At 39.0% G+C, this 24333-nt stretch overlaps 1 protein-coding gene across 2 annotated transcripts in view; it reads left to right on the top strand.

The window, feature by feature from the left end:
* LOC130918995 (beta-1,3-galactosyltransferase 2-like) overlaps nt 1-24333 on the top strand; it is a 41875-nt gene that overhangs the window by 14276 nt on the left and 3266 nt on the right. The window lies entirely within an intron of this gene.

Genomic DNA, 24333 nt, shown 5'->3' with positions numbered 1-24333 from the left:
GAGGATGGACAGGGGTGGTCATTTTAAACATAATGCAGTAGTGATCAGACAGAGCAACATCATTCACTGTGACCTCAGAGATGTTAAGACCTTTGGATATTATTAAGTCCAGTATGTGCCCTCTGTTATGTGTTGGAACTGTGACATGCTGAGATAAACCAAATGTATCCAAAATATTTAAAAGCTCTCTAGCACATCCTTCTTCAGGATTATCAACATGAATGTTAAAGTCACCCACTAAAACAACACAATCAAAGTCCATGCAGACGGAAGACAGTATTTTGGTAAACTCATCAAAAAACATTGTGTTATACTTCGGTGGTCTGTAAATTGTTACCAAGGCAGCTCTGCAAGGGCTTTTTAGCTGAATGACAATATACTCAAACGAATCAAACTGACCACATGAAATATTCGTGCATTGAAAACTGTCCCTGATCAGACTGGCAACCCCACCTCCTTTCTTATGGGTTCTTGGCGCACTAAAGAAATTGAAGTTTGTGGGGGTTGCCTCAATCAGAACTGTCGAACTCTGATCTTGATCTAACCAAGTTTCTGTTAGGAACAACATGTCAAGGTTATGTTTGCTGATAAAATCATTAATTAAGAAAGATTTGCCAGCTAAAGATCTAATATTTAGCAGAGCCAATTGGAGATGCCTGACTGGATTTACTGGTGAGTTTTGGGAATGACATACTATGCTCAACAGGTTGGCAGAGTTGATTGAACGTTTTTTATTTCTCACCAGTCTAGCCCTTTTTTTGTTGTTTATCACCACCAGTCTAGCCCTTTTTATGTTGTTTATCACCACTGGGATTGTTGAGCATACATACTGTACTCCATAAGGCCCCGGCTTTTGCTGGGACAGAACAGTCTTTGTAATGTTGTCACAGCCTGGACCCGGTGCACATCATATTGGTGTCGCAAACATGGCTTCCTCCATAGAAAGATAATACCGTGTGGTTCCAGAGTTGTAGTGCTTTGGCTTTGCCCCGAGAGAATTCCAGGGGAGGCTGGTTGGTTTGTTGCCATCTTCCCCTGGCACCTGTCTGGTGTGACAGGTACAGGGTGGAAGCGAAGACATGAACTTGAGGAGATCAAGAGACTGGTTAACCTTGCTATCTAGACCCATGGAGTCCCAATCAGGTTGACTCATTATTCCATCCAAACTAAGTCGTCGGCGGGGTGGCTTCCGGGACTGTGGGGATTTAGGCCTTGATGAGGCCTTTGCCTGACTGAGTCGGCGGAGTGGTGGCGTCTTGGAGTGTGAGGATTTGGTGCTGGATGGGGCCTTATCCTGGAGTCGGCGGCGTGGTGGCGACTTGGAGTGTGAGGATTTGGGGCTGGATGGGGCCTTATCCTGGAGTCGGCGGCGTGGTGGCGTCTTGGAGTGTGAGGATTTGGGGCCGGATGGGGCCTTAGCCTGGAGTCGGCGGCGTGGTGGCGTCTTGGAGTGCGAGGATTTGGGGCTGGATGGGGCCTCGACAGCAGAGGATTGCACGGTCGGGTCGTTCTCCTCCTGTTGAGCTGATGGAGCCACTTCTTGAGTCTCGTCTGAAGGGGGTCGTCCCCGAACAAGTCCTTGGATATGTTATTTTACTTATTTTCCCATAAATGTTGCAATCACCGCTTTCAGTTCCATAGAAAACCATTACAGCGCTGTTTGTTCTTGGAACTATTCACGCCTACATGAACCACGTGACCACCCACAGTGGGATCAGAGAGTAGCGATAGACCGATTATCGGCTGGGCCGATTATTGGCGATATTTGTAAATGTGTATCGGCCTTTTTGTAATCTGACCGGCCAATATGAAAAAAATCTATTTATAACTGGGTTAATTCGGCTCAGATGTGCCTCTCTCTCCCACCTGCTGTCTCCCGCACTAGGAGGCAGTCCTCTGATTGGTTAAATGGTAATGGTAAATGGAGTTACACTTGTATTGCACCTTCCCATTTCAAAGCGCTTCACACTATAGCCGCATCTACCTACTGTGACGCAGCACCAGGAGGAATGTGGGGTTTAGTATCTTGGTCAGGGATATTAGATGAGGTCATCAGGAAAAAGAATCAAACCCACAATCTTTGGGTTGAGGAACGACTACTATACCACTAAACCATGCCAAGCCCCAAGCGGCAGAAACAGCCTCCGAAGAAGAAGCTGTCCTTACTCAAACTGGAGAGTGAGAGGAAAAGTTTTCTTGTGTAAGAAGCTCTGGACAGAAAACATCAGTGTTTGCATCATTTTTTTTTTTTTTATGCCAATTTTTACACTTTTACTGCAAATGGTGAATATCGACTTCAAAAATTGGCTATCGACCCCTCTAACTACTAATAATCAGTATCGGTCCAGAAAAACCCATATCGGTCAATCTGTATCAGAGAGTGTCGCAACTCTATTTCTACATCCCTCTGGCTCAGTGTAAAGCATGGAGAAACAGTGCAGTCGCAGAGGATATTGGAAGAAATCTACAAATGAGTTTTTCCTTGGCATGTGGATGTTTGATAGAAAAAGACTGGCAATTATTTTTGAAAATAACTATTTTTCAGCCTTCAGCATCCTTTATTATTACACCACTAAACTGTGTGTACCGCGCCAATCTTTATTGCTAAATGGAAAAGAGTCCCTGTTCAATCTAAAAGACATAAACGCGTATTGAAGAATGTTATCATCTCCATGTCAGCATCCTAGTCTGACGATGTTAGTACTGTGCTAATCCTTGGAAATACACTCAAGATCCCTCACTTCCAAATTATTGCTCTGAAGACAGTTCTAATGGCATCAGTCCAATAATACCACCTCAATTGTCTTCATGCAGTCTGGCGTCTTTATCCAACATGAGTCTAACAATTGCAAAGTTAGCACACTGCCCACTTTATTGAGCATACTTTATCTCATACACGTGCTATGATAATGGAGAAATCAAGAGAAAACTTCCCATTCCCATTCTTTTAAAATGGCAGGGTCAATAAAAATGATTAATTTCTTTCTTTCCTTCATTATTTTTTAAATAATATGAACTTTCAACTAACTATGTATTTCTCACAGGGCTATTTTTAATTTGTATATAAATATCAGGCTTTGAAGTTGAATATGATGAAGTTTCTTTCCACAGGAGTGCACTTTCACAAAGATGTTTTTTTTTTCAAAAGGTCGCGGAAAAAACATTTCCACATATCCTTTTGCCTATGTTTTAGAGTGTCTTATGCTGCAAACATTTTTACATGTTATTTAGCTCCAACTAATTGGCTAACCTGGTGCAGAATACAAAACAAACAATGGGGTGGGGTGACGTGGCTCAGTGGTAGAGTAACAGTCCCTCAAACCAGACGTTGTGGGTTCAATTTCCCCCCGTGTTGAAATCATTTAGGTATCCTTGAGCAAGATACCAAACCCCGGATTGCTCCTGGTGCTGCGTCATCAGTAGGTGGATGGCGATATACAGTGGGGTATATAAGTATTTAGTCAACCACCAATTGTGCAAGTTCTCCTACTTGAAAAGAGAGACCTGTAATTGTCAACATGGATAAACCTCAACCATGAGAGACAGAATGTGGAAAAAAAGATCACATTGCTTGATTTTTAAAGAATTTATTTCCAAATTAGAGTGGAAAATAAGTATTTGGTCACCTACAAACAAGCAGGATTTCTGGCTGTCAAAGAGGTCTTTCTTCGAACGAGGTCTAAAAGGTCTCCACTCGTTACCTGTGTTAATGGCACATGTTTTAACTCGTTATCGGTATAAAAGACACCTTTTCACAACCTCAGTCAGTCACACTCCAAACTCCACTATGGCCAAGACCAAAGGGCTGTAGAAGAACACCAGAAACAAAATTGTAGACCTGCACCAGGCTGGGAAGACTGAATCTGCAATAGGTAAAACACTTGGTGTAAAGAAATCAACTGTTGGAGCAATTATTAGAAAATGGAAGACATACAAGACCACTGATATTCTCCCTCGATCTGGGGCTCCATGCAAGATCTCACCCCGTGGCGTCAAAATGATAACAAGAACGGTAAGCCTGTCGCAATATGCAATAATTCCATTTATCGCGCGATTTATAAAAATGAAGGCGGTAATTTTTCCGCTGCGATTTATCGTGCGGCAGACGTGCTGTTAAAAGTTCGTTACCAACTGCGCAAAATGCATCTTCGTTCCAGGTCCGGCAAAAACTAGCGCCCGAGCCAATCGTTCCCATTATATCCTATTGTTCAACGTATACCGGCCGCGTCAGTGCTCCGGAGTGACTGTGGACCATCTATGGCGCGCCGGTGTTGTTGACGTGTGGGCGCTCCCGTCAGGAGTGACATTTCACGCGGGGCGGCTATTTTTCGGCACAACGCTGGATATTTACAGCGAAGTCCTCCAAAACATTGTTACCGACTTGGCTGCTACGAATAACCTCACTTTGACAACGAACAGCTGAATGAAATTAAAAGCGCTGTGCTTCAAACTCGTCCTGTTTATGAAAGCCGTCATATGCTGGTGTAGTAATGAGCAGCCGTGACTACAGCGGCGCTTGCTAACTTTTTTAATGCGCGCACACACTAGATATCATGAAATGGCAAACTAGATGTGCTACGTCCCATGCCATTGGCTACGTGAGCCCAGAGTGATTATGGGACATGTAGTCCATATACTACATCGATGAATTCTAAACTGTCATTTGTCACATGAGGTTAAGAAGGCCAAATCAACCCATACCAGTGACTATAGATAATGTTGCAAATATTGTTCATTCAATACGTGACACAGATGGATTCGGACCATAAATAGGATGTCTTGCTCATGTAGTAAACCTGGCTGCTAAGAGAGCTGTAGCAATCAACGGTGTGCCCTGCTTCACTTTACAAACAGTAAAGATTGTTCTCAGCACTTTTATACAAATTTTTTTCATATCAGTAAGAAGCAAGCACGTAAATATTATGCACTAAAATGCATGTTTATATGATGGCAATTTAATTTTTGCTCGATAGCAAAAAAAAATTAAAAAAAAGAAACAAAAAATACAATTGTTATTTTTTTTTACAGAGCATTAAATGTATTGAATTGGATCGAAAATCGTGTCCCCGTATCAAAATTCGTACCGAACCATGACTTAACTGTATCGTTGCATCCCTATGGAACACCATTGCAGAAGCTATGACGGGAAATGTTTTCATTTTCCTAAATGCTTAAGTTATTAAGTGCAATTTATTTATTTTTTTTAAACACATTTTATTTATTCTGTGTTTCTGTGCGGTATCAATATTGTTGTTTTTTTTTACTTAAGAGGCAGGATCTATTTTAGTTGTGATTTCTTAAAAAGTATATTTGAATTTAAGAGTAAATATTTATCGTGTTTAAATGGGTGTACTTGATCTATTAGTATATACTGTATTTGCACTGTGTTATTGTAAATTGGTTAAAAAAAATTGGGGGGGGCGCAATAATATCGCATATCGCAATAATTGTGTAAAGGAAAGAATGAATGGTGCCATGTATCGAGAGATTTTGAGAGAAAATCTCCTTCCATCAGTAAGGGCATTGAAGATGAGACGTGGTTGGGTCTTTCACCATGACAATGATCCCAAACACACAGCCAGGGCAACAAAGAAGTGGCTTTGTAAGAAGCATTTCAAGGTCCTTGAGTGGCCTAGCCAGTCTCCAGATCACAACCCCATAGAAAATCTGTGGAGGGAGTTGAAAGTCCGTGTTGCCCAATGACAGCCCCAAAACATCACTGCTCTAGAGGACATATGCATGGAGGAATGGGCCGAAATACCAGCAACAGTGTGTGAAAAGCTTATGAAGAGTTACAGAAAACTTTTGGCCTCCGTTATTGCCAACAAAAGGTACTTAACAAAGTATTGAGATGAACTTTTGGCATTTACCAAATACTTATTTTCCACCATAATAAATTCTTTAAATATCAAACAATGTGATTTTCAGTTTTTTTCCACATTCTGTCTCTCATGGTTGAGGTTTACTCATGTTGACAATTACAGGCCTCTCTAATCTTTTCAAGTGGGAGAATTTTTGGGAGAATGGGACATTGGGAGAAACCAATTAGTGGTTGACTAAATACTTATTTGCCCCACTGTAGTGTAAAGCGCTTTGAGGTCCTTGAAAGGTGGAAAAGCATTATACAAGTATAACACCATTTACCAAACAAAAGAACAACTTGTAAATCCCAGTCCAGATTAGCAGTGGGTACAGTATAAAATCAGAAACAGTTTTTGTTGAGGAAAATGATCATATCTGCCTTCTCAGGCAGTGAGCGTGAGCGTTCTAGACAAATACTGTCTGCTGCAGTGGAGAACACGCGTTCACTGGGTGGAGATGAAGCTTGAAGGCATAAATGTGAGAAAGCGAGAAAAAGTCGCAAATATTACGTAGGGGTAAGATAGCTGTGAGTCGCTATGCACTTTACATACATGTACCGTAGCCTGGAGCTACGATGAAGCATTAGTATAAATTCTTCTGTTGATTAGGGCTGGGCGATATGACCTTAAACATGTATCACGATAAATTGAGCAGATTTATCTCGATAACGATAAATGACGATAAATTCGCCCAAGCGGACTGTTATATAATTTGAAAATCTGAATCAATGCATGAAATACAGATTAACTATTTCTTGTTGATTTATTTACCAGCATTCAATTTGATATACTGTATTTAACAATTGTACATGCAGTCTAAACATTAAGTTTATAAAAATGTATTGTAAGCAATAAGAATTCAAGTATGAACATTTATAACAGCGTGTATGACTTGAACAATGTACATTGTCAAAATCAATATGCCTGTGCAAACGTAATTGTAACACAAATGACTTGCAGCTTGAACAGTACACTTCAAAAAGACAACTTATTGTTAATGGCTGCTGTGACATAATTATTAAATACAAGTGTTTACTTTATGGTTTAAGGGTTTTTTTCCCCCAAGTGCATTTTTTAATAAATGCACACACAATAAAAATAGCTGGGGCCATTTCTCGGTCATTATAAGTTTTGCCGTTGGATTGTACTTTATGCTGAATGCTTTACCATCACAAAAGCTATCAGAGGAATCACACACAGACAGATACAAAATAACGCCACATAGTAATTGCTAGATGCAGTCCGTGCCCAATCCACTCATTAAGTTCAGCCGTTTCGACAAGGTTAGAGCCGCTATCCGACTCCATAACGTTCATTTGTAGCGTTAGCCGCTAGCTAGCGTTAGCCTGGCTACCAGTAAAAAGCACTGAAAGCACCATCTCCGGAAATCGTGAGAACAAAGGAGGACAGCGGGTGAAAGCCCGTCTGGATGCCACCAAGAGTCTACTAAATGTCGGTTGAATGTTTGGTGAACCTCCCTTAAGCCACACTCCATCACGTTTTGCTTGTAGCGTTAGCTGCTAGCGTTAGCTTACCGGGCTTTTGTTTGATTGGCTTCATGATGATCACGTGACTCCCTACGTAAGCACATTCACTGCTTTCTTAAAGGGAAATGAACATAGACGAACAACACAGAATCAATGCGGGATGAAAAGACTATATTTTCTTGTTTTATTAGTTTACCGAATTTACCGACATGGTCAAAATTACGTCGGTCATCGTTAAGAATTTCGGTGACGGTAAATTTTCGGTTTACCGCCCTGCTCTACTGTTGATTATAATTTGATGTATATGAGGCAAAATATTAAGGATTTCCTTATTTGTAAAACCAATTCTTAAACAAAAGATGCTTTTAATACTGCTGATTTTAACGGAGACTGCAACGTGCTATGTAAAGTACCTAACAGATTATATAGCAACATTAGCCCGATATAATAACACGACTTACTCTCGTACTATTCCATCCATCCATTCATCGTCTACTGTTTAATCAGGGGTCGGGTCGCGGGGGCAGCAGAAGACAGACATAATTTATTGTTTTACTTACCTGGTTCTGACTGGTTAGAGGACCGGCGCAGCGTGTCAAATACACGGCACTCAGCTATGCACTACTCGGCACTTGTATTCCATGAAGCCGGAGGTGTTTAATCATATTGGTCCTGCAGCCACCTTTGCATGATATAGCTGTGTTTAAAATGTTGCACTGAGCTGACTGGTCATTTTTCTTTGTGAAGTTGAGCCAAACTTTTGAGCGCTGCCACTCCGTGGCAATGGTTGAAATCGAGTTGCAATGCACAAACACACCCTTCATGTGGCGTCTTCTTCTTGGTGTTCGGCAGCTATTTTTTTCCGATTGGCAGTCAGGACAGCGAAACATGAATCGAAATTTAAAAATCCGAACTGTTCCGGGAGCATTGGAGTGTTAGTCCCTGATCCCATCAATGGTCGATGCCACACCCTCCTTAAGCAATGTTCCCTCTAAGTTGCGCGCGTGTGTAATTACGCACTGCTTGAACATACCCAGCGCACAAGAAAATCTATCGAATGCACAAAATAAATTTCAACAGGAATGTATTAATATCTAATTTTAGAATTGATATAATCTAATTAATTTGACCAGTAAAATTGTTTTCCAACCTAACTCAATGAGTGACAGGTGTCTTGCCAATAATAAGATACAGTTCACACACACTACGCAACCAATCATAGCATTGACATTGTTGCGTATATGTGCCGTGCCCATATGCACCGTACAGGTTAGCTAGCTAACAACAGGGCACTGGATTTGAACAGGCGTGATACTGTAGTGTGGCCTGAGTGTACACATCTGATGTTGCTCACAGTGGTCCTTAGTATCCTCAGTGAACTTGTGTGTCTGCTCAGACTCACGAAAAATCATAGGGAACATTGCTCGTAAGTATCTTAAATTACATGGAAGTGACAAAAATTGACTCACTGCCTGCCATTTACAACGATTTCCAATTCACAAGGACTGGCAGTGAATGCTCATCTTCCAGTGCCACTGACAGCGTTAGATGTCCAATCCATGTAGACTTACGGGGCGAATGAACTCAAAGGACTTAAACTTATTTGGCCAAACATAAACTACTTTGGCCCACGTGACATCGAATTGTCATGAGCTATTGAAATAAATTTGAATTTGAATTGAATTGGAATAAATGTGGCCCGCAAACCAAAATGAGTTTATCACTCTTGGTTGAAGGTTTAATACCTGTCTATGCTGTTTTAGTCTGTGAAAGTGGCATGTAAAACATGCACCTACCTTTGACATTTTAGTTTTTTTTTTTTTTTTGTAACTCAAATATTATAAATTCTCGTACTTAATTACTTCTTTAATTGAGTAATTTTAAAGTTACTAACTTAATTTTGAAGAATTAATTTGTAATTAATTACTTTTTAAAGTAATGAGCCCAACACTGGTTATGACACTTTGATGAAGGCACTTTTTTGTTGAAAAGAGCACAATAGGTATCTCAGTTTTTTGTGTGGCTAATGTATGTCATGACTCATGAGACACATGAGGAGAGACACCTTCAAATGTGTCATATGTTTGCCTCGCCTGGTCCCTTCCATCTACCGTATTTTCTGCACTATAAAGCGCATCGGACAAAGGTGCACCTTCAATGAATGGCCTATTTTCAAACTGTTTTCATATATAGGGCGCACTGCATTATAAAGACTGAGGTATGCTTCTGCGTTGCGTTGACGGCGTAGCGACTACGGCGTCAATGAGCATTCGAAGGTTCTGTAGCAAGGGAACACGTTGCTCTGTAAATCACCGCCAAGCCACTAGAGGGGTGTTGCGTTTTGTTTGTGCGATTTTGGGGGACTCTTGTTGAATTGCTTGAGTTTTCTTCCGGTTAGACAACAATGGCAACGGAGATGGAACGCTTGAATGTGGATCTTCAGCTCATCAACACTGAACAACAAATGTTGCTCATACAAATGTTGAGGCGCAGGCGACTCAGAAGACATTTGCGGAGGTGGTCTGTCCGGCTGTTGATGCCACACAGAGACTGGCAGTCAAATCACGAATTCTAGCATCAGGTGGAAGCCAGCAAGCTGCATTGTCCAGCGTTTTATCCGATTTCTTTCCTGTCTCCTACAACTGATTTCTGGCTGCTATGGAACTTCCCAAACTGCATTGGAAGCCTTGATGGTAAACACATTATCATAAAAGCACTGAGGCACTCTCAATCAGTGATGATGTATCAAGTTTGTGAACTGTCTGTTGTTGAGAATTAAACATCAATAGACCAAACCTTTGCTTTATTCTTCATATACTTGAAGTGTGACACGTAAATAAGTCACAGACTCACAGCAAACATATGTGCAGTACACACTAAATGATAAAGTGCACCAACGAAAAATACCACATAAAGTTATAAAAAGCCGGCAGTTTTTGGCCGACTGTGTCACCGCTTCGCGTGGCCATTCGTTTCCGGACACACACATACTTCTTCCATTTTTTTAATGCAATCGCTGACCGCCAGGCCCGTATTTTCAGCAATCTCCTTCCACGAATTGCTTGCCATTTGCCAAATGGCATTTGACAATCTTTATAATGTCTTGATGAGACAATGTACAGGTTGTTGTACTTGCGCACCTCTTCGATGATACTCTCGTCGGCTTGGTCCAATTTTGCGTGTAGCACAACAATGTTTGAAAATGGCGGTGATTTCGCGCTGAACCAGAATTAACAGTCCGAGTGGACCAATCACAGTCCATTTGCGTCACGTCGTGAGTTCACCAGGCGTTGACATGACGCCCAGTCAGGATTCTGATGAGGTGCACGTCAGGCTACGGCGGAGGGTCATAAATCGGATCTGCCTTGACGGCGTAAGTCTGCCGCTGAAGCATAACTCGGCCTTAAGGCGCAGTAGTAGTTGTTGGGGCTGCAATATGCATCCACTAAAATGAAGCTGCGTTTAAGGGAATGTCATACCATGATTAACTAATATTGATTCAACTCTGCTTACAAATTATCGATACTAATCAAAAATCAGGACAAACATTTGGTGATGTCACCCATAGGGTTAACTGTTATCTATTTGCTCCTCATTTCCTACTCTGCCATAACAACCACAAAATAATTAACCACATTGTGTCCAGTCACCACTGGGGAAGCCCATATATGGTTTATCGTGTTCATCACTTCCTCATATCTTCTCACTGTGTTCAACTGTATTTTTACTAAACAAGTGACATGGCTTAAACGACTCGTTTGCCACTTCTGATAAGCTCCAACAAATTGTACAAATTGTTAAAAAGAAAAAAAAAATCATCATTATGAGTAGACAGGGACTTGTGCGGTGGCAGGGAGTGTGGCCCAGAAATCATACATTCACGTTTTTTAAAGAGAGATTACAATTTAACGATTGTGTGGTACAACAGAATTCAACTCTAGAGCCTACAATTGTCGTCAAGCGATAGTGTCGCTATGCAGTTCAAATTAAAGTTGTCTGTCTTGTCCAGGGAAAACAAGACAACGAGAGGTTTGTTGTTATTGGTTGAACAAATATGGTATTGCTTAGGTCAAATGTGATCTTTCACATGCGTCATTTACACCTGTCAGTTGCTTCCTGTTCATCTTTCTAAGAGACAGGAAATTCACAGGTTTAATGGTAACATTAGCAATTGCGTTCAAACAATCGAGTCTCAAAATTTACATCAAATGTCCCAGGCTCTAAACTGGTTTATTTTGATGGTGAACTCTGGCATGTTAGAATGGCACCCAATTGGAGATGTCCTATTTTGATGCCAGCCTCCAGTGGTTTAAAATAAACCTCTGCAGGTCATTTCCAAGCTACAACTATTTGGATAACTTTAGTCCATTCAGGCTTTGTGCCAAGCCCGCTCAGTGTACAGTCGAACTAATCCATTCCTGTCAGGTGGCTACTGGGAGTGGCGAGTCCACACACAAATCAGCGGGCATAACAAAAGTGTATGTTTACTTAGATAGAACAGAAACGTCCTTCCCTCAGGCCAAATTCAAAACAACAGTAATGACCAACCTTTGTGGTGAGTCTTCATATATTTCTTTCTGTCACTAATATGTTATGAAATAGACAATTGTTGCATGTTCCGTTATGGTCATGTCTTTTTGGAGGGTAAGAAAAATCACAAAGCATCTGTATTGGTATTGAAATATATTGCAAAAAAAGTCATCAATATTGAATTAAGTAAAAATGATCTGATATCACTCATCAATGATGAAAGTCAATGAGTCAGTTTAGTTGGTTTTGGTCAACAAAAACGCAAAAAAGTTTTTGTTTAAGATGAATACTCGATCAAACAAATAGTGGAGCACTTCCTCATTATCTCCTATGCCTAGTTGTGTCAATAAATAGCACAATATAAACAACCATAAACGTTGTTTCCAGCCTGTGGCACATAAAAACAGCTTTAGCGTTTTAAGGCATCCAGATTCACCACTCAAGCAAGCACTCATCACTAAATTGCAGAGTCATCAACCTGCAAGGAGCCTGCATGCAACAAGCAATTTTTTACTCTTTAAGATATTGCTCAACAAAGGGACTTAACATTGATTAAAGTATGATATGAGGGTTTTTTTTACTGTCATGATAAAGTGCACAGTGAATTTGTTTTAACAGCCTCGGGAGTAAAGCTGTTCGATTAATTGATTTTGAGCCGAAACCAACTTGTCTGGTTAAAGCGATGTTAAAAACGTTCCAATAAGTACGTTCGATTTTCAAAACTACACCATTTTGTTTTTATCAAAGCCGTCGTAGTTTCCTCTGCATTTCCGCTTCTTCCCACGAGAGCGCGCTGCCTTAAACAACAAGAACAACTTTTGCCCAGCCAACTTTGGGCACAAATTGCATAAAACCATAAGTAAATGTATTATCTCATGAAGTACTTAAAGTATTGTTGTATTTGGAAGGATTGCAAAGGATTGACAAATAAAACATGCAGCCTTGAAACGTTCAACGCTTCATTTACTTTGTCTGCACATCATCTACAGCAGATGACAGACAATAATATAGTGCCACGTCTGGCTGAGTGTATATTGCACTACACCACATGTATAATGGTATATAAAGTGGTATGAAAAAGTATCTGAACCTTTTGGAATTTCTCACATTTCTACATGAAATCACCATCAAAGGTGATCTGATCTGATCTTTGTCAAAATCCCAGAGGTGAAAAAACAGTGCTGGTATGAGATTCTGACAGTATGATAACTAAAGATGTCCCGATCGATTGGGATGCCGATCGATCGGGTCCGATCACATCATTTTCAAAGTATCGGAATCGGCAAAAAAATATCGGACATGCCTTTTTTTAATATATATATACAGTATATTTTTTATGTAAATCGTTTTCTAACTGTATTTAATGTTACAGACAAAATGTCTTACACTCATCCATAGTAGTTTTGGCTTAAAGTAGGGCTATCAAATTTATTGCGTTAACGGAGGTAATTTTTTTTTTTTTAATTAATCACATTAAATAATTAACACATGCGCTGCACGACCCACTCACGCATTGCTGCGTTCAATCTATAAAGATGCCGTTTTACCTATAGATAGCTCTAAAATTCAGCGTATAATGAGTAGAGAGAATTTTGACAGCCTTTGGAGCCATTTTTTAAGTGGCTAAAGCCTTACAATACCTCTCTCAGCAATTAATAATAACGTGGGAGGCAATGTGAGGAAGAAAGGTAGTAGTTGATCATTTTCTTAACTCCCTATGTTCTTTCCCAACGCAGAGAAGATATATTAATTGATGCCCCTACGCACAGTCATGGTTGCACTTCCATCATGCATTTGGGCAGAAGTTAAATGGCTGCAGTATCATTTACTGAAAGCTCAACAAATACACTAGATGGCAATATTTAGTCACAATATACAAAATCACATTTATCCTTTAAGAATTACAAGTCTTTCTATCCGTGGATCCCTCTCACAGAAAGAATGTTAATAATGTAAATGCCATCTTGAGGATTTATTGTCATAATAAACAAATACAGTACTTATGTACTGTATGTTGAATGTATATATTCGTCCGAGTTTTATTCATTTTTTTCTTAATGCATTGTCAAAATGTATATGATCGGGAAAAATTATCGGGAATGATTGGAATTGAATCGGGAGCAAAAAAAAAAAAAAAAGCAATCGGATCGGGAAATATCGGGATCGGCAGATACTCAAACTAAATTGATCGGGATCGGATTGGGAGCAAAAAAAACATGATCGGAACAACCCTAATGATAACCTTAGCCAAAATCTCACAGTATTGCAATTACAGCTCTAAAATGTGTTTACTTTGAGACATCTGGGTTATAAAAAAAAACAAAAAACTTTTTTTCCGTTGAACAGGATTTTTATTTTTCAAAATATATTAGCAAATTGGAACATAAGTAATAATATTAAGTTGATATGAATAAAAAAAAAAAAAAGACTGAAATATTCTAAATAAAATTCAAATCAATGCAGTCCTTCAGGTGAGCCTAAACCCGCAGCCACAGCTCACCATTATTACCATCAGAACAAAACTAATTAAATTATTTTCTTTAAAAAAACGTGTGTATGATTCGTATCATGTTTACATTATACGCACACTCTCTCTCTCTCTCAGCACAGACACTTGCCAAAGAGAAAAAAACATGTTTATAGCCGCTAGACACATTAAACATGCTAGAGTTAACTCTCATAGCTGGTGAGAAACATTCATGACAGTGTTGACTAACCTTTAATTTTGTATAAATGCAAAATCATATTTGAGGTGTTGCCTCCTCGGCAGCCACCCTCCGCAAACACTTTACTTGTCGGTTGGACTAGCTACTAATATGTGCTATCTTCAGCTAGATGTATTTCCAGTTAACACCATGTGGGGGCCTGTTGACCAGTGAAAGAGGGGGAGGGGCGTGGGGGTGTCTATAAGCTAAGTGATTGAAAGGGGTAGAGCGTACAAAAATCAACTCTGTGATCTAGAACCCAGTAATCGTGTGAATCCTTTGTGAGTGTAAGTCCGTTGGCGACCGACCCCAGTTGGGGCGCAGGCGGTGTTTCGCGCATCCCATCCCCCCTCCCACAGCCCAGCAAAGGATCCATTACCACCCCCCCACCCCCCCGGGATCCAGGGTGGTCCCCCGGGCCACCCGCGCACCCATCAACCGGCCCTCAGGGATGGCAAGATTTACAATGCTCTTAACAAATGGTTCAGACACATATTCCCACAAAAGCGGCTAAATATACCTATAAGCTAAATTATGAATGCGTTAAAAATAATTAGCTCAAACAAAAACTTAGCTTGCATTAACAGCAGTTGGATTATGCCATGTGAAAAGAGGCAGACCAGAGGGCAGTGTATCCACCCTAATCAATAAAACTAAATGCAAACACTTTCAAAATAAACCATTACAACGCCACCTTAATTAAACGAATACTCGAAGCAACACAATTTTATTCGAATATGTTTTTCTAATCGAATACTGGAGTTAATCGATTAATCGTTGCAGCACTAAATTCATCACTGCAATCAATTTCTAAAGCGACGTCTGCATTTCCGACAGGTTTTTTTGATACGCTCCTAATGGCTAAACTGCTTGTGTTGGCACAGAGTGCCCTTTCCAAGTTGCATATTTCAGCTCCTTCCACATATTACACACTTTTAGTTTCTCTTTATAGAAGGATAGCAACAATTCCAACCATGTCAGCACGTTTCCCATTATGTTTCTCTTGTTAGAAAACATTTATCTTTACTCTCACTTGATAGTAATAGTGGATCTATACTGTATACCGCAATTATGTTTATAATATATTGCTTGCGATTGTAGTCTGGGCAGCCTGGGTGGTCTTATTTAGACAGGTAGGCAATGTTGATAACCTTAAATTGACTGGCAGAGAGAGATTGTAATCGCTAGCAGCTGGCACTGGCTTTAGCGCCATTGCCTGCCAGACCCTGAAAACTCATTCTGACAGGTGCATTTCTTCCCTTGCTACTCGGCAGGGAGCTGATGACACTCACTCAAACAAGCGCCTCATTGTAACATTAGACCTGCGCAAACCTGTAATTTATATTTACACCCAAGGCATTAAGATTACCGTAATAATGACATGATTGAATGAACATGTAATCATGTGCAATAAAAACCCATTGAGGTTGTTTTTAGACCGTAACGACATTTTCTCTGATCTAGCTATCATTTTATGATGATAAAGATATTTTATAGATGGATTTTCTTATTTAGTGTTACTCTGTAATTTGATCCAAAAGTACTGTTTGTGCCTCTGTATGACCACTGGTAGGCAGAAATATGGCTGTAGCCTTTTTCAAAACCATACGCACTTCTCAAAATGTCTCAAAAATATTTAGCAATCTTACTTTTCTTTATTACCAATAAGCCACATCCAATTAGTCTTGTGTTCTCTTCACTAGTCAGATCAAAGCTGTTGAATCGCCACTTCTCTCCTTTTAAAGTTAAATGTTATCCTATTTAAATTTGCAAGCTATAAGGAGACCTATAATTTGGTCTGAATTAAATTAAAATAAACCGCAAATCACAAATAGAATGGTATGTGGGACGTAAGAATAATCCACTCCACAAGAAAAATTAACACTTTAAGATATGACTTGACGGCAGCGACAGGTTTACGCATACCTTGACGTGTCCTGCGCGCATATCCTCTTTGAACCTTCGTCACGCTGTAATTACGAAAGTGAAGCAAAAGTTAAGGTCCATTCCCATTTTCACTTGAGGTCAATCGACCAAGTAAAACAGGAAATAATATCATTTGAGATTTATAGTTTTATTGCCTTCATAAAAAAAAAAAAAAAAAAAAAAAATTTAAACGCTGCATGGACCATGTGTTTATGTCTATATTTCCATCATTTTTTGTTCTTTTTCAAAACGGATCGCACAACGAAAAAATACTTCTTGTGAGGGCACAAAGGAAGGACGTCATCTGAAAACTTTTAATATATTGCCGAGCGAAGCGCCATCTAACGAGAGGGATGCGAGGTAGCGAACGACAGCTGGTTGGATTGAGCGAGCGACTTTGTGAAACGTGCGGAATGATTTGAAAATTAAATTAGCACAAACAATTGTGTCGAGTGACGAGTGACAGCGGTGCGCAAAAGGTGGAAGGGGACACCACCCGGAAGTGTAGGCTGTGTGACATAGCCCTGTCTCTTGTTCCAGGACAAAACTGAGTGGCATGCCTGAAGAAATTGCACTGAACTGGTTTATTGTAAAAAAAAAAAAAAATAATAATAATAATAATAAATACTTTTTTTCAATGTAATGTTTTTTTCAAAATTAATCTTGGTGCAAACTTTACTTGTCATGTGTGGAGAAAAAAGAAGGATGAGTATAATCTCAAGAACACCATTCCCACTGTGAAGTATGGGGGTGGAAACCTCATGCTTTGGAGCTGCTTTTCGGCAAAGGGGACAGGATGACTGTACTGTATAAAGAAGAGGATGAATGGTGAAATGGATCATCAGATTTTGAGCCACAACCTCCTTCCCTTAGTCAGAAACTTAAAGATGATTCGTGGCTGGATCTTCCAACATGGCAAAGATCCGAAGTACACAGCCAAGCTGACCAAGGGGTGGCTGCTTAAAAATCATATCAAGGTTCTGGAGTGGTCTAGCAAGTCTCCAGAACTCAATCCAATAGAAAATCTTTTGATGGAGCTGAAACTTCGTGTCTCAACGACAGCCCTGAAACCTGACAGATCTAGAGAAGATTTGTGTAAAGCAATAGCCCAAAATCCTTGCTTCCATATCTGAAAACCTGGTGAAGAACTACAGAAAGTGTCTGACCTCTGTAGTTGCAAACAAAGGCTTCTGCACTTAATATTAGCACCATTTTCTCAGGGGTAGAAATACTTATGAACCCCAGTAAATTACAAAAAAAAAAAATTGAAAAATCATACAATGTATGTTCTGGATTTTTTTTTAGATTATGTCTCTATGAGTGAAAATGCATGAAATTTCAGACCTCTACCTATTTTCTAAGTGGGTGAACTTTCAAACTCACAAGGGGTGCAAATACTTCTGCCCTTGTAGATGTGTGTGTTCGAGAAACCTTTATGTATAATGCTTTGATAAGGTTGTGGGTGCAATACCAAACCCCACAAAAAGATATCCTCCAAACCCTTTTTGTGTTAGAGGGTATATATATTTATATATAATTTATATATATTCACTATTTTGCACTGTGGGTCTAATGTACTGTATTGGCCCGAATATAAGACGGCCCTGATTATAAGACGACCCCCTCTTTTTCAAGACTCAAGTTTGAAAAAAGACTTTTTGAACACCAAATTAATTTTTATACAGAAAATAATTACAGTGCATCTGAAACATAATTATAACAATATATTTGAGAGAAAAAGCATGTTATTTTGCCTCATTCAAATCTTAATACCTGAACATTTAAATATGTAAACTAAAGTGCAATCACATTCGTAAATGAATGGCTTCTGATTTTTGAAATGTAAATAAACCAATCTATTGTGATAAAACAACAAAATTGCAATAACTGCATTAACCATCAAAAAGAAGTCTAACTGTAGCTTTTGGGGCAGTTTACATGGCGACTCTGCGACACAAAGACACAATGACTGAGTAGCGGACTCGCCTCGCATGCATATGGTGTCGGCGAAGATGGAAGGCGAGGACAAAAAAAACACGCCGTTAACGTCAGCACTCGTACACGTCACATTGGGCGTGCGCAGTGGTGCTACTAAACATTAAAAACAGCAAATATGACGGCATGTCGGCTTTAATTTACTGTTTTAATAATATTTTTAAATTAAATATGTTGAACGTTTCAATTTTTGTGCCTTTTTGAACAAAAGAAAAATGACATTGCTTCGAGTGGGCGGGCATATTTTTTCCGGGCTGAGGGAGCTTGGTGGGGTCAAAGTACATCATTCTCTCTCGCCCTGAGAATCTGCACTGCCCCCTAGGGCCTGGCATGAATACTACATCGTTTTCATGCGGAATTGCGACATGGTTCAAATGCAAATGCAAATTTGAAATTTTTCGTATTCGCGGAGAGTCACCATGTAAACAGCCCCGTAGTCTTGAAACAAATCTGAATTAGGAAAAACATTGCAATAAAATAATGCAAACTGGTTAAACTTGAGAGTAGCTGAGATCTGTCATGACAGAACATCGCTTCGATGATATCTGGCGCCATCTAGCATCGTGAATGGGTATAATGTCTAGACCGCAAATATAAGACAACCCCCTCTTTTTCAGTCTTATTTCAATGCAAAAAACACTGTTTTATATTCAGGCCAATACGGTATATAACCTGTTTTGAATAGGCTTGTTCCGATCATGTTTTTTTTTGCTCCCGATCCGATCCCGATCGTTTTAGTCTGAGTATCTGCCGATCCCGATATTTCCCGATCCGATTGCTTTTTTTTTTGCTCCCGTTCAATTCCAATCATTCCCAATAATTTAATAATTTTTCCCGATCATATACATTTTGGCAATGCATTAAGAAAAAAATGAATAAAACTCGGACGAATATATACATTCAACATACAGTACATAAGTACTGTATTTGTTTATTATGACAATAAATCCTCAAGATGGCATTTACATTATTAACATTCTTTCTGTGAGAGGGATCCACGGATAGAAAGACTTGTAATTCTTAAAGGATAAATTTGACTTTGTATATTGTGATTAAATATTGCCATCTAGTGTATTTGTTGAGCTTTCAGTAAATGATACTGCAGCCATATAACTTCTGCTCAAATGCATGATGGGAAGTGCAACCATGACTGTGCGTAGGGGCACCAATTGATATATCTTCTCTGCGTTGGGAAAGAACATAGGGTGTTAATAAAATGATCAACTACTACCTTTCTTCCCCACATTGCCTCCCACGTTATTTTTATTGCTGAGAGAGGTATTGTAAGGCTTTAGCCACATAAAAAATGGCTCCAAAGGCTGTCAAAATTCTCTCTACTCATTATACGCTGCCTTTTAGCGCTATCTATAGGTAAAACGGCGTCTTTATAGATTGAACGCGATAATGCGTGAGTGGGTCGTGCAGCGCATGCGTTAATTATTTAACGTGATTAATTTAAAAAATAATTAATTGCCGCCGTTAACGCAATAAATTTGATAGCCCTACTTTAAGCCAAAACTCCTCTGGATGAGTGTAAGACATTTTGTCTGTAACGTTAAATACAATTAGAAAACGATTTAAATAAAAAATATATATATATATTAAAAAAAGGCATGTCCGATATTTTTTTGCCGATTCCGATACTTTGAAAATGATGTGATCGGACCCGATCGATCGGCATTAGGAACGACAAAAGGCCTTCGACTGTACCTGCTGTTTCTGTTGAATTATCAAATACAAAACTATTCAGTCTCATTTTTTTTTCTCTTGAATTTTTATCCTAACAAGTTGAATAAATATTATCAAGCTTCAAAATTGTTCGTTGAGCATGTTTGGTTGTCAATGGGATAGGGGTGCACAACATCTATTTTTTGGAACCGATGCCGATAGCTTCCGGCTCCTCAAGGCCGATACCAATACGATAATCGATAATATAAATATAATTTTTAAATGTATATTCATCTATTTAGTGCAGTAACCCCTGCAGGTCAAAATACTAGTGGTGGATTCAGCATAGACTTGCCTTTAACCTAACCAGAATTTTCATGAGGACATGAACATTATTATAATGGCCAAAACAAAGACAACAACAGCTTTGACTTCCAATAAAGTGCCCATATTTATATTTTTAAATAAATATAATTTGAGTCAATCGCAATCAATCAGTCAATGTCATTGACGATGTGTTCCCCTGAACAATGAGCACTGAACGAAAAGAAACATAACCCCAACAGGTTTGTCAGCAGATATAACATTAGGTGCAACGGGAGAGGAGACTTTTGTGGTCTTGGTCCATGAAACTTTCTTAACCTGGCAATTATTGGACTGCAAGCCTATCAATAACCAAAAGGCCTCTCAAGAACTTGTAAACATAACACTGTAAAATTCAAACATTTGCTAATTGTCATAGTAAGGTTTATCACTCAGTGATGGAAAAATACGGCCTCTAGAACAGTAACAAAACACCGTGCCAAAAATATTATAAATTATGGGCCTATTAAGGATGTTATCAGATTTATTTGGATGAATCCATAATTCCTATTATCAGACCGATAATTATCGTTCACCTCTACAATAGGACATCAATGATACACATTTTTACAAAAACATTTTGAGATTTTTTTTTGTTTTTTGGGTGGGTCCAAAATGTTGATTATAATTGATCAGTGAAGAAAATAACAGTTTGGACATGAAGGTTATGGTGTCCTGAAAAACCTGGATTTTAAAGGGTTAAGGCCTTTTCACATGAGTGGAGACACCGTGCAGCTTGCGACATGCAAACCCATTCAGTGTGTATGTAGTAGGGGGTGTTGCCCACGCCAGGGAGCATTGGTGGATATTTTGATTAATGCACAAGGCAAGTGAATTTTCCGCTAAGGAGTGAATCCGTAAACAAAAATATTTAAGCACGGCAAGCTCTCAAATCAATCAATCAAAAGGCGTGTACAGTCGCAAAGTGGCTGACAGAGGGACATTACGCTGTTTTGGTGAGCTTGTATTTAGAAGGAGGAAGCCTTGATAAAATTTTCTGAGCTTTGGAACACTCGAAACTAGTTCATGAACGAAATTAAAATTCACGTTCTCGCCAAAACTAAAAGACCCCTTTCACGACTGATGTAATCATCCCCTCGGTATAAAAATGATATTAGTCATGTGCAACAATGAAAAATACAATTATTTGTGCGCGGAACTAGCTAGCTGTTTTACATCCTGTAATTTGGCTATGTCTGGAGGGGAACTCCAATTTGCTGTCATCAGGGGCGTCACTAGACCTTATACATACATTTTCTTTTTTTCTTTTTTTTTCCAGCCATCAGTACTAAATTTAAAATCAATATTGGGACACCCCCTTGTTGATAGTCAATTCACCTCTACTCATGCTCATCAACTTCCATCTCTTCTTCATTTCTTCCTACATTCTGCTGCTCTACATTGTCTGGTCAGAAATGGGGATATATCACTGTAACTGTAATGCAATTATTCAATGTTTCTCAACTGCTAGGTTGTGTTCTAAAATGGTTTATGTTGCCCAAGTGGGTTACATAGCGTACCTCTCTCATTCAGGTGTGCTGATTCATCCTTAATGTGAGCAAATAACTTTGTTAAATCCATTTGCAAGAGTAATGCTGGTTGAGTTAAATAGAAATAATAATAATATGTCTTGTTACAGATAACAGTGACTGGAGTAACAAATCCGGTAATATACTTAGAAAACAGCTGGAAATTATGATGAGCACACATACAGTTGTGAAGAGGCTAAATCCCAAAGATAGGCAATTAACTCATACAGACTCTATTCTTCTATTCATTATGGATATACTGTATAAACAAATAGCAATATATAGCATCAGTATTAAGACAGTTCAAATACCTAATATTATATTAACACAATATTAGACAAAGCTCTTGAGTGAGAACCTGTCACTCCAATCTCATTTGATTGTCATTGTATTCGTAGCCAGTTAGCTAAAAGATGGCAGCTAGTCTGCTACTTCAATTTACGACCAGAGTGGTTTAGCCCAGTTAATTGCCAGATACGTAAAGAGTAAAGTTGAACCATTTATAATTGACAATTCATGGAAATAGGCGACCAAACAAACATCAATGCAGAGGTAAAAAGGAACAACAAGGATGGGCAGTTTATCTGGCACTAACCTGGCTGTATGATTGGCACACGCGCCGTAATATTGATGCTGCGTTCACGTCTTGTTGGAGAAATCGAAAAAAAAGAATTCTCTATTACATGGTTTCTATAAAAAGCGTGGAACAGTCACTTAAGTTGTGATGTATCGTTGGAGCATTGAAATAGGCTACACTTCTTTGTAGCAACCATGTTTTTATCATACATTACAACTTTATAACACCTCAGAAGGATTTTTCAACTCAGGAACTCAGATGTCCCAACAAACAAGGTGCTTCGAAGAAGTGTCAACCATAGACTTCATAATGTATTGACGGGACACGGGGCACGGGGCCGAGAAATAGGGGGCCTGCATTGTTGGCGAGGCCGTCAAAGCTGACAGAATGGAATCGTAGACAAAGAGCTTTTTTCCTTAAAAAATTCTTGTGAATAAATGCTTAAATCCCTAAATTAAATTATTTGTAGATATGGACGGAAAACAGTCTCGCTTCATGGTTAAAAGCAAAAAAAAAAAAAACAGCGGTTAGCATTTAGTTCACGTAAATACAGTATGTCCAAGTACAATGCTAGTCTGTTAGTAAATGTAGCTAGCGGCCGCCTTATTTAAACAGAGCTTTTCCGGTGAAAATCCTTGTGAATAAATGCTTAAATCCCCACATTCTTTACAGATATGGACGTAAAACAGTCTCGATTCATGGTTAAAAGCAAAAAAATAAAACGTGCAATTAGCATTTATTTTATGTAAATGTGTCGACGTACAGTGCTCGTCTGTTAGCAAATGTAGCTAGGGATAGCCTTATGTAAACAGAGCTTTTCCAGTGAAAATTCTTGTGAATAAATGCTTAAATCCCCGAATTCTTTACAGATATGTACGTAAAACAGTCTTGATTCTTGGTTAAAAGCAATTTTAAAAAAAAACGTGCAGTTAGCATTAATTTTACGTAAATATGTCGAAGTACAATGCTAGTCTGTTAGTAAATGTAGCTAGCGGCCGCTTTGTGTAAACAGAGCTTTTCCGGTGAAAATCCTTGTGAATAAATGCTTAAATCTCGGAATTCTTTATAGATATGTAAGTAAAAGTCTTGATTCTTGGTTAAAAGCACAAAAAAAAAAATCCTGCAGTTAGCATTTGTTTTACGTAAATATTCCGAACTATGATGCCAAAGCAGTAGCGGATGATTCCTCCCATTGATTTTTTTTCACAACGTTTCAAAATGTAAGCATTGTACGAAAAATATAGTAATTACCTTGAATCCTCGAACAAATCACTCCTGAGACAATCCTTCTTGTTTGTATGTACAGCTTTCGTACTTTTTCAACAGAAATCCGGCGTTAGATTGCTGCGTGTGTGTTTGTGAATAGCTACCCATAAGTGGGCAGCCCCATACTTGAATGCGAGGCGCAGTGCAGACCGATCTGACTCGTCAAAACCATTATGAAGTCCATGTGTCAACTCATGTTCACACAGCCAAAGTTATGTGACTAAATTACCAAATTAAGGAGCCATGTGCAGATTGTGTATATGGATTGAAGAGAGTAATATAACAATATTATATAAGCATATTATGTAGATTGTGCGATGTAGAGTTTAAAACTTCAAAGTATTTTTTTTTTTTTTTTTTTTACCGGTAAAATTTATACTGTGGCACTGCAGATCAATACAGGGGCACATGCCCAAGTGAAATATG

The sequence above is a fragment of the Corythoichthys intestinalis genome, chromosome 7, assembly GCF_030265065.1.
Source record: "Corythoichthys intestinalis isolate RoL2023-P3 chromosome 7, ASM3026506v1, whole genome shotgun sequence".
In the NCBI taxonomy this organism is placed as follows: domain Eukaryota; kingdom Metazoa; phylum Chordata; class Actinopteri; order Syngnathiformes; family Syngnathidae; genus Corythoichthys; species Corythoichthys intestinalis.
The sequence above is the reverse complement of the archived record's forward strand: the minus strand, read 5'-3'. Positions and strand labels throughout refer to the sequence as shown.